This window comes from Argiope bruennichi, chromosome 5 (genome assembly GCF_947563725.1).
Source record: "Argiope bruennichi chromosome 5, qqArgBrue1.1, whole genome shotgun sequence".
In the NCBI taxonomy this organism is placed as follows: domain Eukaryota; kingdom Metazoa; phylum Arthropoda; class Arachnida; order Araneae; family Araneidae; genus Argiope; species Argiope bruennichi.
Genome location: NC_079155.1, coordinates 87962744 through 87975706, shown reverse-complemented (window position 1 = coordinate 87975706; position 12963 = coordinate 87962744). Strand labels below are relative to the sequence as shown.

The window sequence follows — 12963 nt, the reverse complement described above, 5'->3', positions numbered from 1 at the left end:
CTAAGCAAATGTTCCGTCATTGCCAAAAGTATTTTCTTTCCGACAGTAGGAAACACCACGATGAGCTTTCTTTTCAGAAAAACACAGGAGAGCCAAGAAGGTTTCTTAATTACTTAAACACATGCGCCAATTTGAATCTAAAATTGCTCTTAATTGTGTTTTTAAGGGGGGGGAGAAGAGGATTCGGCATTGGTTTAAACTTTGAAGTTAATTTATAGCTATTCTTTCTGTAAGCTTCATGACAAATCTTTATTTTCATAGCAACAATTCGAAGAAGTTTAAAACCGATTAATTTAATAGATTTGTGAAAAAAATTTTCTTGGCTACACTTTTGTTGAAAATGCATCTAGAGTCCGCGTCTAGAGCCTTTTATATTCAGTTGATCTTGTGCGGTAATAAACAATTTTATGCATTATTATCATATTTTTAACTAACCCAAAGAAAGAAAATGCATCTTCTTTATAACATACCAAATGCTGCCTTATTAAAGCAGTGTAATAATGTTTCTTTTAACGATTGACAAATCTTCATGTTAGAAAATAAAACAGAAACCACTTTGACCATCCTGCAAGATTAAAGATGTTTTACAATTAAAAAAGGCTTTCTTTTCTACCCATGCAATACTAAACAATAACCATTGCTTAAATATCCATTTTATTAAACGTGTGTTCGTAATATCCGTTATTCCAAGATAAAATATGATCTGAGGCTAGTATACCATTATTAGAAAGATATCGACAACGCATGAGAGCAAGATTTATGTAACCCATCTTTGCAGCAATAGCTTTTAACAAGATTTTCCGATTTCTAGTGTTATATAAAAGTTGCAAATCTTCAAAAGTGCACCTTTTTGACGATTTAATTCTGTCTTGTTAAATTAGTGTGCGTTTCGAGTAATGATTACCAATTTTAAACGTTAGAAAATAAAATCCAAACCACTTTGGCCACCCTGCAAGATTAACGATATTTTACTAATAAAAAATTCTTTCCCTTCTTCCCATGAAATCCTAAACAATAACCATTGTTTATATATTAATTTTTTCTAAAACATATGTGTCTGCTCGGAATATCCATTATTCAAAAAACAAAATATGATCTGAGGCTAGTATACCATTATTAGAAAGACATCGATTACGCATGAGAGCAGGATTTAGGTAACTCATTTTTGTAGCTATAGCTTTAACACGCTTTTCCAAATTTTGGTGTTACATTTAAGTTGCAAAAAGGCAACTTTTTACGATTTAATTCAACCTTATTAAATCAGTGTGTATTTCGAGTAATGATTAACAACTCTTGATGTTAAAAAATAAAAACCAAACCACTTAAGACATCCTGCAAGATTAACGATATTTTGCAAAAAAAAAAAAAAAAAAAAAAAATATTTCCTTTCTTCCCATGCAATCCTAAACAATAATCATTGTTTATATATCAATTTTTTCTAAAACATATCTGTGTGTTCGTTCGGAATATCCATTATTCCAACGACAAAATGTGATCTGAGACTATACGCCATCAATAGAAAGACATCGACAACGCATGAAAGCAAGATTTAGGTAACTCATTGTTGTGTCGATAGCTTTGACAAGACATCCTATTGATACTGCTTCGTTCAGTGGTGGTGGGGTGGTCGACTGTACACAAGAAGAAGCTTTGACAAGATTTTCCAAAATTTAGAATTCTGTCATGTTAAAATGTATGGTGTAATAGTATATTAACTTGCAACTATTTGTCGATTTTTGAACTCACATTGAAAATGAAAAGCAAACTGTAACTTGGGTTATTTGGGTTGGGTTATTAACTGTAACTTGGGTTATTTGGGTTGGGTTATTAACTGTAACTTGGGTTATCCAACATCATTTAACACATAAAAAGATGTCCTCCTTTCCTTGCATTCAATCCTTAAAAATCACAGAGAGTTGATCTCCATTATTTTTTTAAATCTTCATTAAAGATAACGACAAAAAGTGGTCTGGGGTCACTAAGCTATTCTTAGAAAGGCGCCAGCAACAGATGAAAGCAGGACTTGTGCAACAACACTGTTTGGACCAAAAATCTTGTCTCTCGCCTTGACAGAATCGTTGCCTTTCCATGGGCCACCTGCTCCTTGGCATCCGGAGAACTTTTTACAACCCTTGATGGTGTTCTCTAGGTTTGATAGTCAGCATGATGACATTCGTGGGGTGGGTTGGCAGAAATGCACAGTCCTGTTCATCCCTCCCCCATAGTTATCCCCAAAACAGGGGAGGGTGCCACCATGAACCCCATGATGCTTTGAGAAACAATTCTTGCAGTCTTCCACTCATTTTGGTCCTCTTTCTTAAATAAAGCGAAACTATGGGGATCGTTTTTATACTAACCTTGCATATTTATAGGTCTATGGTAAAGGAAAAGATTTCGAGCAGGTTAGATTTCTCAATGCGGTTTTTCACAATAAACTTATCAATGGCAGAAAAGCATTGTCATGGATGTAATGATGCAGCAGTGATTTAAAATTGATGGTTAAAACTTCTCTTGCTCATTTTGTGAAGGAATTGTGGTTTTATTTATCGCTTAGAAGCTATGACTCGCATTCAAAAATATTACAAAATCATTTCAGATGCTAAATATCAATAATTGTCAAAAAGCTTAATGATTTTATTTACCCTTAAGGGACTATGACTTAGGTGAAAAACAGTTTTAAAATGTATACGGCTGAATTTGACAACAGTACAATTTACAGTAAAAGTTTTGAGGACAAATTGTTTTATCATACAAAATGAATAAAATCACATTGTATTTCATTATGTAGATGATGAATATTTCTTCGTGTTAAAAAAAATTTAACACACTTGAAGAATCAAATTCTAAAATATGTCACTGAATAAAAAAAATAGTTACTTAAATATGTGTGCAATTCATTTTTTTAAAAAAAGCATAAAACTTAAAAAGCAATTAGATACCTATTACATAAGAGTTTTATAAAATAAAAAGTTTTATGTAAACATAACAAATCATTATTAAATGGTGACAATTTTTAATGTTAAACGAATTTAAATTTTTCTGTAACACAATTTGGTTTTCTTATCAAGATGAAGTGAAAAATTTATTGGTAATTCTAATTTTTATATATCTCTTTCATGATAACATCATTACATATACAATCTCACTTATTTCACATTATGCACTTTAAAAATGATGAAAAAGATCTGTATTTACTTTTCTGGCTGTCCATTCAAGGTTCGTTTAATGAATCTGTTTAATTAAAACGGATTTTTTTTCTTGTCAGTATTATCAAAATCTTTTACATAATGCTTGTTAAGTCTTAATGAAAAAATGAATTCTTTGGTTGGTTGTATTAAACCAAATTATTTTGTGGTTAACCCATTGGTCGTTTTTTTTTTTTCCCGAACGAGACATTCTGCGTCGCTTGACGGGGGGGGGGGGGGGGGAATGAAAGGTCCAAGACGGTGATGATGATGATGCAGGGGTGTTCCGGCGCCGTTCAAGGTCATGGGGGAGGACAGCAGAGGCGTGTCAGGAAATTAATGAGCTGCAAGCTTTTTAATGAGGCAAGTACTCACTCATCACAAGACAGACGAAGTTTTTACTACTCAGTCCTTTCATTGTAAATTGAATACCAACACGCAGAATCATTATTTCACTCTTTTGCTTTTAAGTAGCTTCTGCAAGTTTCAAATGGAAACCACTAATAACGTAGTAAAATCGTTTCATTTTTCTTTTCTTTTTTTTAACTCACTTGTCTACCAGCAGATAAGATTAACAATAAGTCTTGTGGCTCTTGTCATTTACTTCGCAGCGGGATCGGCCATTATTGGTAAGGTGTAAATTACTTCATAATAGAATTTTGTGCTTTCAAAAACAGAAATAATGAAACAATGAAAACTAGTTTTAAATCTAGAAAAATCCAGCTTCCAGCAAGTTTTCTCAGCAAACGAAATTCCGTTGGGAACAAAGAAATTTTCTCACATGATTACTGAGTAATTTATGATTAGTGCACACATTGTAGCTTGGAAAATAATCCCCGCTGTTGGAAAATAATTACCATTGCTGAGAAAAGTTGATGAATCAGAGGGACAATATGCAATTTGCATCAATTTTTCTTTTCTTTTATCGATTTATTAGTTTGCTGATCAGTTTATTCGGTTCAGTAACTATAATTTCGAGGAAGGGAAATTCGAATTCTAAATGTGTTCCACTTATAAACCTTTTTTAATCTAAAAAGTTTAAATGGGCGCTTCTCATTTAAAAACATTTTCGTCGTGATCCCAGAAACAGAGAAAAAAGTAAGAAAACGAAGTATTATACAATTATTTACCCATAATTAAATTTAATAAAATATATTATGAAAAAATTTTACTTAAATATTCTAAAGGAAAGTGCTTAGTTTTTTAAAAAGTTTAACGTAAAAATTAAACAAATTAACAAATTAAGAAATTTTTAAACGTTGTAAAAGGTGAATGATCATCAAATTAAATATACAATCTTCTCAGTCTTTTATATCTAGAGTTTTAATCAGCAAAATCAGCAGGTCTGCGGTTAAATTCTTGCTTATGAATCTAAAAGATATATAAATATAAATCATTTGGTATGTGTTTTTTCATGTATTATTATAAATAATTAGAACGAAATTCTAAACAACAAACACTTTCTTACTCAATATGATGCTATCAAGCCTATCCTACATTATTTCCTTTTGTGTGTGTGGGGGGGGGATATTTATATTAAATAACCTGTTTATTCCTAGTGGTGTAGCAAGGTGGTATATAAAATCCAGGGCTGGTGTATACAGACACTCTACGAATTGACAACAATATTTTTATTTTACATTTATAATCCATAAAATAGATGAGATTGTTAGTAAACAAAACTTATATACGGAGCTCTAGATATCAATTAACCTTGCTGCACTATTCACTGTAAAGCAAGCAATTATAATGATAAACCTTATGTAAAAATGATAAGATCGTAGGCTTCTTCCATTTTACTCTTTCATATTTCCATTATTCGTGATTTTTTTTTCTCCTTTCTGTGAGCGTGTGTGTGGGTTGTCTATTATTAACAAAATTAACATAATTAATAATAATTAATATTAATTATTAACATAATTAACATTATGTGTGTTTTCTATTTGTAAATATAGAAACCCACCGTATCTATGTGCATTTCCAATCTATTACGATTTCAGAAAAATAAGGGGTACACAACCGATGGAGAAGAAGATTTAAATTTTTAAAATTAAATAATATATAGAAATATTGCACTGCTTCGAACAAAACAGAACAATTCAAAAATAAGATAAAAATCAACATCGTAAAAGAACAGCATAAAGAAAAGCATGCTTTACAAAGTGCTATTCTCAATAACCAAAGTGCTCTTCTAACTGCCTGTTTATCAAAACACTGTACACTTCTAACTGCACTATGTTGTTCTCGAAGCTGGTCTTCACCTTTTGGATTTGTCCTGAATTGGAATTAAAATCAGAAGTTAATTAAATTTTTACTGTTAAATAAGTAGTTCTAATACCAAAGGGTTAAAAAATTAAAATCATGACGTATCGAAATAAATATATGTCCAATTTTGCTTGTCTAATATCCTCCCCCAAACTCCGTCCCCGGTTATAATATATCTTTTAACTGTACAAATACGACGGCGGAAAATAGTACAGATATCAAACTATTTTTCTCTCCTATGTGATGAATAAGATAGGGAAGATTTTTAAGATGCTTCTTTATAGTTAACAAATTCGAATTGAAAATATATACACTTAATTATAACAAAAATGCAATAGTTCATTCAATAGCAATTTCATTTTATGGCTGAGATGCTTTTATGTCATAATTTTTAAGTTTTATAATCATCGTAAATAACAAAAACGCATTGTTGAGTAGGAAAATTTATTTGATGACAAAATCAAGAAATAAATAATTTTCGAACGAGTTAATTTATTTAAAATGAATGTTTTCAGAACATAACAATCGGTACACTGATTTTCTTAAATTCAAGATTGTAAATATTTCTATTAAACAATTTTTAATCATCGATTTCTGAAAAAGTTCAATTCAAAAGACACACACGCGCGTGCAAAAAGAAATGCGTCGATATATTCATATTTAATTTTTTCCGATTTGAAAATAATTTAACTAATTAAACACATTTTACATAAAATAATAATTAAGATATTGATATTTTTATTTCACAATTTTAATATATTAATTGATTCTAGCTATTAAAAGAGATTATACTATAACTTAAAATTTAAAAGGAAAACTGTTTTTGTAATATTATTTATACTTAAATTGGATTTAAATCACAATCTTTTAGGGAGGCAACTATGTCCTTTTACTTTAAACATTCAAATAGAAAGATTGTTAATCTCAACATTTATTTTTGTGAATATTTACTCTGAAAAAATTACAAAGAGAAAATTTATATTAAGTAATTTACTTTAAGTACTATTTATAGTAATAAAATATCAATATTTTAAATAATTACTTTCAATTTCCCATATTTCGGAAATAAAATCTTAGAAAATTACATTTATCAAATTTCCAAAATTTCTAACGAATCATTCTTGCTCAAAAAAAAAAAAAAAAAAAAAAAAGTGAAACCGACTAGTTTTTTTTTTTTAAATCTGTTTTATTTGCATTTATTTTTCGCTATCGTATGGCTTCTTTGTATTTTTATTATAAAATTGCAAATTTAAATCAGAATGCGTTTTTTTTTTCTCCCCTCTGAAGCATGTGCTATAATACATTCGTGAAAATATTGGGCATGGAAGCTCAATTTGTTTGGTCGTATCTTAAATTCATTTGAAAGAAGGTTTTTTTTTTTTTTTAACCGGAAGATGGCGAATAATAGCAGAAATAATCTTCATCGTGGTTTTTCAAAAATAAATAAATAAAACCCTTATAAATGAAAGGCAAATTGATGTTTTTAATTTTTGAAATAACAAAGCTTTGATTACTAAACTACTTTAAAATTCTCAAAACATCTGCATAATCAAAACATCTTAATGTATATTACTTTAAATTTATACATTTTTAATATGACAAAATTCATAATGGGAAACTCATAACACAATTTTTGAATTAAAAAAAATACAAATGATTAGCACTTAACAAATTAAAGCAAAGAAGTATTTAATTGTAACTGAAAATTGGATCAAACAGTTTTGTATTATCTTCTGTTACAGAATTTTATAGTTACAAAATGGAATGGATTCCCAGACATTTAATTAAAATACATACATAATCGAAGAATAATTTTTATATATTTTTAAAGAGTGCGCAATCAACCAAAATAAGCAGTAAAGCAAATACAAAAGCGTTTTAATAATATTAAACGAAATCAGATTTAGTTCCCATTTAATGATTTTTAAGTGTTTTGTATTCCTTAATTAATTAAACATCTTTCTCTAATAAAAATCGTTGGCTTGTTGTGTTGATTTTACATAAAGCCATATTTCAATAATCAACTGAAATATTGCATACGAGTTTCGATACAAATTAGAGTAGAAAATTTTTTGCTTATGTTTAAAACTATATTTTTATCTAAAAATTATCTATGTATTTGAAGAATCCATATTTTAGAAACTGAATTCCATTCAAATTTTCAGCTTTCCAGAAATTTTTAACTTAATTTTTGTGTAACTGTTGCATTTTAAGGAATTAGCACAAGGGATATTGTCAAGGAAATCATATATTTAGTGGATAAGGAATCAATATCAGTTTACTTACAAGTACACAAACAGTTTATAGTAAATTGTATACGATCGGTAAAAATATAATAAAATATATACAAACAGTAAACTATAAAATGCATACATATAATCAACATTGTTAAAAAATTAATATAAGATTAAATAAACTAAATTTACACATATTATTATAAAACTAATATCCTAAAATAAATTAAATTGTATCACATTTTTATTTAATCTTTAACAGATTTTAGTATCCCATAGTAAACATGATTTTTACCTTCAACGAAATTGTTTTATATACACACTCGTTTTACACACAGTAATTTTTCAATAATAATAAAAACGTATTAATGAATAAAAAAAGGCTTATTTATTTGTGAAGTTGCCTTTTCAACTTAAAAGTAAATAAACAAATTGATAAAAAATCTCTCCCGAGAACAATCGAAAAATCTAATACTGAGATTTTGAATTTTCGTTTAGATTTCCAACTTTGCAGCTTTTTTATAACAGGATTTTCGATTCGGTACCGTATTTTGAAGAATCATCAAAATATTAGCAAAAATACAAGGAATCTTTCTTAAAGGATCATCAGTATCGTAATATAATCGTCATTAAAAAGCTTGATTGGATTGATTTTTAATTTAAAATCAATCCAATCAATTTAATCAATCCAATCAATTTAAAAATAACTAAGCAAATATAAAACCATTGATAATATTATTGGAAACTATCGGAATGATCTAAGATTAAGAATTTCAATTTTCATTCAATTTGTTGGACTCCCCAGCAATTTTAAAATGGATTTTCAACTCACTGCTTTTTACTATATAAGCATAACTTCAAGGAATATCGTCATAGAATCATCATAAAGAAACTTCTATAAGGAATTATCAATATCATCAAAGAACCATCGTAAGGAATCTTTCATAAGGAATTATCAATATCATAGAACCATCATAAGGCATAATTTACAAGAATCATTAATATCATCATAGAACAATCGCGAGGAATCTTCCATAAGGGATTATGAATATCACCTTGGAACCATCATAAGGCATAATTTACAAGGAATCATAAATATGATTATAGAACCATCATAAAACATCGTTTGCAAGGAATCGTCAATATCATCGTAGACAACGCTTACAGGGAATCACGATATCACCATATCAAGAATCATTCATGAATCATCAAGATCATCATAAAACAACGTTTATAATAAATCACGATATCACCATATCAAGAATCATTCATGAATCATCCAGATCATCATAAAACAACGTTTATAATGATATCATCATATCAAAAATCATTCATGAATCATCAAGATCATCATAAAATAACGCTTACAAGGAATCATGGTGTCATCATATCAAGAATCATTTATGAGAAATTATCGATATCATCGAGTCAAAAATAATTTATAAAAAAAATCATATATTTAGCTTAAAAAAGACCACCATCCGTTCATTTATATACAACCTCACAATAAATATATGTAATTATTAAAAGATTCAATAAAATAGTTGAATAAATTAAATTCAATCTAATAAACTCTAAAATGAGAATATCTTCCAACACTTACATTAATTTCTCATCTGCATCTCTCACATTAAAATCCCTTTCACACCTCCAGGAAAAGTGGTAGCCGAATTTCTTGTTTGTTTCATTATACGCACACGCAGATTAAGCTCCCAAATCCATCCTCCGATCCAGGCGCCGCTACGGAAGACGAAAAAACTACTTTTTCCTCCAAAGACAATCGCCCCGGCCGCACCAAACGGTGCAGAAACCAAAACTACACCTTCGACTAGATGACGACAAAAACTGCTCGCACTCTTCCTCGCGCTCCTTGACTGCCAAGGAAACACAGCAAGCAAATGTGGGCGCCTATAAAAAGTAACATCTACTATGACAGAGCATCTTCTTCTCTACCCCCCCCCCTTCCCCCTTTCTAGCTGGCACACACTGATGCCAAACTAAACACCGTTATCGTTAGTTACCGTGGATGAACGTAAGACTGCGACAATATGAAGATTTCTCCTCTCAACCGAACCCTTTTTCTTTCTTTCCAACTTTTTTTTTTCATTGGAAAGAGGTATTTATTTATGATTTGTTTTAAGGATTAGTTCCTGAGAGGTGAGGATTAGCGCTTGTCAAGGAATCAAGGAGAGGAGTATCCGTTTCAACGATCATTGTCACAGAGAAGATTTTTCTGCTTGAAAGAGAAACGGCGTTTTTCACTGAATTGATTTTATTATGAGAAGAGAAACGGTATATTTTTCACAGAGACAATTTTCTGACCTGAGAAGACTAATAATGCCCATTATCTTTTTAATGCAGGTGTAGTTGTCACTTATGTCAAATCTTGTGCCATCGCAATTAGGATGGATGACTTCATCAAAATTTTCAAAAAACAATGTTTCTAATTTGTTAATTAACAGTAATTAATAAGTTTATTCACTAGGAATCGAATAATTAAGCTTTCATCATGTTAATTTTATTCCGTTTTTTTAAAAACATTCTAATTTTGCATTTAGTTATCCCCTTTTGTATTCTTTCTTGTTAAATGGAACGATTAGTTTTTTTTTTTTCAAAAAGACAAAAAAATCTGTAAATACTTTATTTATTCCCCTCCAAAAATATAAAACTGTGATAATAAATATAAAAATCATATAAAACTAATTTTTTTGACTAATTTATTTTATATGTGTAAATAAATATAAAAGATCATATAAAACTGTGAGTGAGATAGGACATTATAAGTTTTACACCTAGAATCATCCTGAAATATTCCGAATACCATTTTTCATCAAATTTTGTCCAAATATTGATGTGCTGAAAATTTAGATCAAGGAATTTTGAATTACGAATTTATGCTCATAGAATGACAACATATGATTTTGGATACTCAAATTTCTAATGCATTTCAACAATAATTAATTACTTGGCACGGTACGGTGAATTTTTTTATTATTATTATTATTATCATCATCATTATTATTAGTGTAGAAATTTGAGCCATCATAGCAGGATTGGATAGGTTATAAAAGAGATTCCCAAGCATATTTCTTATATCCTTCCATAGACAGTAAGTATTAAACCGCATTATTTTTAAATTATTTCTATCATCCTTGTTGTAATTTGTTTTAGCGTAAATGAACTAAAATTTCAAATCAAGGAATTTTGAAATATGGACTTCTGTTCCTAGATTGATAGCACTGGAATCTTGGAAATCCAAATTTCTAAAATATTTCTATCATAATAAATTATATGGTACGGTGCAATGATATATATATTTTTATTTGTGAAGAAATTTGCACAATTATAAGAAAATTACAATAGTTTAGCCATTATAGCAGGTTTAAATTGGTTTATCATACAGAATTCTTACATTCTTATCATTAACAGCATTGATATGTATTATTTTTTTACGAAAATTTCTCCAATTCGACTCACTTATAAGAAATTTTAAATCTTTCTTTTGAAACTGGACTTCTTCTCAAAAATCATTGATACTGTTTGTTTCAGTATCTTGAGGCGATCACTTTCAGACGATTCTATCTCACTAAGGGGTGAAACGCAGAAGGATGTGCGCATTTCCGGAATTTACTTTATTGTTAAATGTAAACATCTCCTTCTTTCATCTTTCCTCTCACCCTTATTTTGTCGAATTAAATCCATCCTAAAGCATGCGGAAAAGCACAGTGAGTTTTAGAATCCGTTGGCAAACAATACTTCATAAATAAACATAAGGTTTAGACAAAATTGGATTTAATTTGAATAAAAAGAGCAACACATCATGAGAGAGTTGGTTCTAATTGTAAGACTGATTGAAGATTTTCTTTAGGAATATATTCCGAGCTAGGGAAGAAAAGAGAGAGAGAGAGAAGGAAAGAGAGAGAAAAGCTTTTTTCTTTCTAAAATTAAAATTCCTGAGCAACACTTAACTATTTAAATCTAAATGCGAACTCTTCATAAAAATATATATTTTTTCCTTTACTGTTCGGATATCCAGTAAGATAAAATAACAAAATTAAAGAAACGGAAAACAAGTATACAACACAAACTAAATGATTTTGGTGGAGGGTTTCTAATTCAACTAATAATACCTCACATCGAAACATATTTTTCGACAGAAAAAATGTATTTATACATTTAAAAAAACAAGAAATATAAAGGTAAGTGATATTTTGATATTTGAAATAGGAAGTTTTAATGGGTTTGCTTGTCTATTTAAGAAGCAAATGTAAATTTTGGTTGAAAAAGCAACCCATATCTCATGAGATTTAATACACGAAATGGATTCTATATTTTTAGAAATCCACGAAAAAATTATTTTTTTCGTCTGATTCCTGTGTATTAGTTCAAAGAATCATTTCTACTGATGATTATCAACAATTTGCAATCAGAAACCCAGAAAATAAATGGATTTCCATTAGTCTCGAAAATAAATTCCTCCTCGTATTGAGCAAGATTTTGCTATTTGGAAGACCGTATATTAAGAAAAGAATATGTTTTCCACGTATCAGTTTCGGTTAGGAGGCTCATTGTAAACAAAACTATTAATGTGTTTAATTTATTCTATTACCCTTTGCATCGTTTACCCTTCCCTCACGTTGGTTATTGCAACCTAACATTGCCATTTCCTATTACTTCCAAAAAATTATATTTCCGGTTGAGAAAAAAATTAAATTTTGAATCTTCATATGGCAAAACTGATGACGATTCTTATCCCATTTGGTCTAGCTTCTATCTAACGAAACCCTCAACTTACAAATCTGATGATGGTTCTAATTCCTCTTGGTGTAACTAGTATCTAACTCAGTTAATGAGTCAAGGACTCATGTGAAAAAATGAATCTGCCATACTTTATTAGTGGAAATAATCTATAAAAAAGAGTCTTGTGTTTAGATTTTGTATCTAGAGATAAGTTATCTCTCTGGAAGACTCTCTGAGGAAAATGGTACACATTTGTATTCGATTGAGATAAACCAGAGAAATGTCTAGTAGTCAGCCCGACCACAACGGGCAGTTCGTTATTAAATTAAACTACCCATCATTGTATCAGTTTCTAATTCATAATTATTTCTTACTTGCTCACATTTTCAATAGTGCCATGTTTTAATTTTGCAGATTAGTAGCAGTCAATGAAAAATATTTTCTTTAAAACTGAATTTCTTCTGAAGATTACTTATACTTCATAGTTAAGCGCAAGATTAAGCCAAAGTTGCATTTCATTTGAATAAAAAGATGAAGAT

At 29.4% G+C, this 12963-nt stretch overlaps 1 protein-coding gene across 2 annotated transcripts in view; it reads right to left on the bottom strand.

Annotated features, from left to right (window-relative positions):
• Positions 1-12963, bottom strand: part of LOC129969257 (eyes absent homolog 1-like) — a 188858-nt gene that overhangs the window by 125994 nt on the left and 49901 nt on the right. The window contains exon 1 of one of the 2 annotated variants that reach the window (XM_056083726.1): positions 9288-9543. The exons of the other annotated variant lie outside the window; for it this stretch is intronic. The gene's annotated coding sequence lies outside the window, so the exon portion shown is untranslated. Of the gene's footprint in view, positions 1-9287; positions 9544-12963 lie in introns of those variants that run through there. 2 annotated transcript variants of the gene reach the window in all.